This window comes from Podarcis vaucheri (assembly GCF_965113315.1).
Source record: "Podarcis vaucheri genome assembly, chromosome: 16".
In the NCBI taxonomy this organism is placed as follows: Eukaryota; Metazoa; Chordata; class Lepidosauria; order Squamata; family Lacertidae; genus Podarcis; species Podarcis vaucheri.
In genome coordinates, this window is record NC_138754.1 from 6,688,861 (window position 1) to 6,693,286 (window position 4,426).

At 44.9% G+C, this 4,426-nt stretch overlaps 1 long non-coding RNA gene across 1 annotated transcript; it reads left to right on the forward strand.

The window, feature by feature from the left end:
- The first annotated feature begins 424 nt into the window (after nt 1-424).
- Nucleotides 425-3,649, forward strand: LOC309520785. Its single transcript, XR_014214418.1, has 2 exons — nt 425-615; nt 2,675-3,649. It is a non-coding gene; the product is annotated as an uncharacterized lncRNA (long non-coding RNA).
- The last annotated feature ends 777 nt before the right edge of the window (nt 3,650-4,426 follow it).

A 4,426-nucleotide genomic window follows, 5' to 3' on the forward strand; every position in this document is an offset into this window, starting at 1 on the left:
GCCACTGCAACCAACATACCTTTAGGAAATTCACACACATTTGGGTGCAGGTCACCTTTGTGTACATTTTTCATGGGTGGTAAGCCTATTCACGGAGAACCAGGCTGTCAATCGCTACCAGTCATGATAGCCATGCTCATCCTTCATGGTTGAAGGCAGTATCTAAGGTCAGAGACAGATCACTAACTTAAACACACCCTGGAGTTTGTAGACTGAACGTTGCTGGTCTGTTTCCAGGCTTGTTCCATTACAAAATTATACACATTGGACAGGAGTCTAAACCAGTGTTTCCCAACCTTGGGCCTCCAGCTGTTTTTGAACTACAATTCGCATCATCCCTGACCACTGGTCTTGCTAGCTAGGGATGATGGGAGTTGTAGTCCAAAAACAGCTGGAGGCCCAAGGTTGGGAAACACTGGTCTAAACATCATTCTGCGGGGGATGAGCTAACAGCAGCAAAGAAGAAAACATTAATTTAGAGCAATTTGAGTTGCACTCAGAGCCCTCCTTTGGATGGTGTGTTATTATTCAAGGCTGTATATATGTGTCTGTCATTCCTAAGTCAGCAAGCAATTTGGCTGGAACAGATGTAACCCGCTTCTCTTCAGTCACTAGGTAAGAATCTAAATTGTTTTTCTTTCTTGCCTGCACTTTAGAGCTGGTCAAGGATGGACATTTACTAAATGGCCATGTTTTCCCTCCACTGTCAAAGGCAATGTGTCTCTGAATATCAGCTGGCATGAATCACAAGCGGGGAAAGTGCTGCTGCACTCTGGACCTGCTTGCCAGCATCCCACAAGCATCCAGTTGACCTCTGTGAAAACAGGATACTGGACTGGATGGGCTTTTGGTCTGATCCAACAAGGCTCTGTTTAGTTATTGCAGACCCTCCAGGGGGTCCCTATTTTACAGGGACAGTCCTGGATTTACAGAAGCTGTCCCAGTTTCTGATTTGTTCCCGGAATGCCCCACTTTTCCTTAATGGTAAAGGTAAAGGGACCCCTGACCATTAGGTCCAGTCATGGATGACTGGACTCTGGGACTGGATTCTGGGGTTGCGGCACTCATCTTGCTTTATTGGCCAAGGGAGCTGGCGTACAGCTTCCAGGCCATGTGGCCAGTATGACTAAGCTGCTTCTGGCAAACCAGAGCAGTGTACGGAAACATCGTTTACCTTCCCGCCAGAGCGGTACCTATTTATCTACTTGCACTTTGACGTGCTTTCGAACTACTAGGTTGGCAGGAGCTGGGACCGAGCAACGGGAGCTCGCTCCATCACGGGGATTCAAACCGCTGACCTTCTGATCAGCAAGTCCTAGGCTTTGTGGTTTAACCCACAGCGCCACCTGCTTTTCCTTAGGACGGCACTATTTTCATTGAAATTTTCAATGAAAGCTGGAGGGTTTGGTAGGATGTCCCAACTTCCACCAGATAAATGTTGGGTGGTATGGTGTTATGTGACCCCCCTAAGCCATCTGAAGGCTGCCCTGCATAGGAAAGTTTTTTAAATGTTTAATTTATATATATTTATATTTATATAATGGAAGCTGCCCAAAGTGGCTGGGGCAACCCATTTAGATGGGTGGTGTATAAATAATAAATAATTGTGCAGTGGTAAACCCCAGACAGAAATAGCATGAAAGAGCAAAAAGGAATAAAGAGCAGCATTGGTGATTCATAGCGTTTCAGCTTGGTGAACGGCTTATATAGCACAGATGACTGAGAACCTTCATAATGTGTGAGGGCAATTTGTTTCAAAAAGTATGAAGAGCATGTGGAGGCAAAGCTTAGCCATTATGTCCAGTAACCACTGATATCCTTCTCCTCCTCCATCAATTTGTCTAATCCTCTTTTGAAGTCATCCAAGTTGGAGCCAACTGTTGCCTCCTGAGGGAGCAAATTCCATGGTTTAACCAGTGCCAAGGTTGCAGGTCTGATCACTGTATGGACAACTGCATAGTCCTGCATTGCAGGGGGGTTGGACTTGATGATCCTTGGGGTCCCTTTTAACGCTTCAGTTCTATGATTCCATGGGAATCAAAGAAGTCATATCTGTCCTGAACCTTCCAGTGTTCAACTTCACTGGATGTCCCTGAATCACAGGGAGCAGAGAGTGAGAGCCAGCATGGTGTAGTGGTTAAGAGTGGTAGACTCGTAATCTGGTGAACCAGGTTCGCATCTTCGCTCCTCCACATGCAGCTGCTGGGTGACCTTGGGCCAGTCACACTTCTTTGAAGTCTCTCAGCCCCACTCACCTCACAGAGTGTTTGTTGTGGGGGAGGAAGGGAAAGGAGATTGTAACCGCTTTGAGACTCCTTTGAGTAGTGATAAAGCAGGATATCAAATCCAAACTACTACTACTACTACTACTCTTCTTCTTCTTCTTCTTCTTCTTCTTCTTCTTCTTCTTCTTCTTCTTCTTCTTCATCTTCTGTTCTTTAAGCAGTTCCTAATCTCCTATGATCTGTATTTCTCAGCTCCTAACTTCTTCTTCTTTTCTCTATACATGCCATGCATAATATTACAAACTTCTATCATGACACCTCTATTGTGTTCTAATTTTTCATCATCTTAAACAACCTTTCCTTAAAAAAAAAAAAAACCTTTAAAAGAAAAGCGCTATAGAAATGATATAATCTAATTCCCTGCATTTTTGTTGTGGCTGTCATTGTAGATCCTTCTGGTTATTCCACCAACATGGCTCGCTACAGACTCAGTGTCACGCATTCCTCACAGCTTCGCAACTCAGATGTTATGTTAACATCGCCATCCATCCATGTGGTTGTTCCGGTAATTCCGAATGCTTCCAAAGAGGTAGTCACTGCTAAACATCAACCCTGCTATGGTTCCCTGTGTGACATAAGTTCTTGGCCACGCAGGGCTGTTCATTCCTCCCTACCGACTTCTGAGTCTTTGAAGGGAAGAAAAGCCACTCATGGAAAATCTTACACTGTTCGAAGGAAGCCACATCTCCTCTCATACAGGTATATAAGAGTCTAACTCGGCAGGAACATCCAGTGAAAACAAGCTATAAAGGACAATCTTTCTAAAGTCTTATTTCCCACTCCCCACCAGAAATGCTAACCATGCAAAATTCCAATTGAAAGCGTGCTACTTAAAATAATCTGGCCTGGCTTTATACCGAGGTCTATCAAGCTTGGTTTTGTTTATGTTTATCACCTGTGGCTCTCCAGGGGTTTTCAGACAGGATACAATTCGCAGCCTTACCTGGAGGTACCAGAGATTGAACACAGAACCTTCTGTAAGCTACACAGATGTTCTAGCACTGAGCCATAGTCCTCACTGGGAACCACAAGGTTAATGGGACAAGAAGAAGAATATCTGTGCAGAGGTGTAGCCACAGAGAAACCTATCCACCACCATCCCATGGATATTCCAGACCCCTTGTTTAGATTTTAAAATTTTGGGGCTTTTTACTCATGTGAAGATATACAACAAAGCATGCAAGGATGAAGGATTGCTTCAAGTGCTCCTTTGTGTCCCTTGTGCTGAATGTTAGAGGGGAAGGTCCTTGGGATGGAGACCCCACCTTCTTGTCCTTTGAAAAGGGCTATGCACATCCCTAGCAGAAGTAAATAAATGCACCAGCTGATTCAAAATAAATGAGAATAACAATGAAACAGGCTCACTTCTGCCTCCTTCTGTTCTGTCCTGTGAATAACAAGTACTGGGATATGCAACATGCCCTTATTTCATTTCAAATTTAGGGGGTGGAGTTATGCTATTGGCCTTTGATACAATGAAATAGCTTGAAACACATAATGGTAACTGCAGATGTTCCCTCGGGAGCAAATCCTCTTGTGTTCTGCTGGGTTTTCTCCCAAGTTAAGTGGTCACAGGATGGAAAAAAGGGCCCAAGTGGAATCTATGGGGCATTCTGCTAAAGTCTTCCCTGGTTAAAAGGCTTAGGGAAGACACTTGGACTAAGCAACAGTGGACAAAGTGGGGCAAGTTCATGGAGAATAAGGCTGTCTATGGTTACTAGCCAAGATGACCTTCCTCTGCCTCCACGGTTGGCGGTAGTAATGCTTCTGAGTACCAGTTTTTGGAGACCAGTTTTTGGAGGGGAGAGTGCTCTCATGCTCAGGTGCTCCTTGAGGGTTCACCACAAGCATCTGGCTGAGCATCTGTGAGACCAAGATGCTAGATTTGATGGACCATTGGCCTGATCTATCAGGCCCTTCTTATGGTATTTCACTTTTGAATTGGGGGGGGAGGGATGGGAAGCCATCCCAACGCAATACAGTACAGTGGTACTTCGGGTTACAGACACTTCTGGTACAGACGCTTCAGGTTACAGACTCCGCTAACCCAGAAATAGTACCTCGGGTTAAGAACTTTGCTTCAGGATGAGAACAGAAATTGTGTGGCAGCGGGAGACCCCATTAGCTAAAGTGGTACCTCA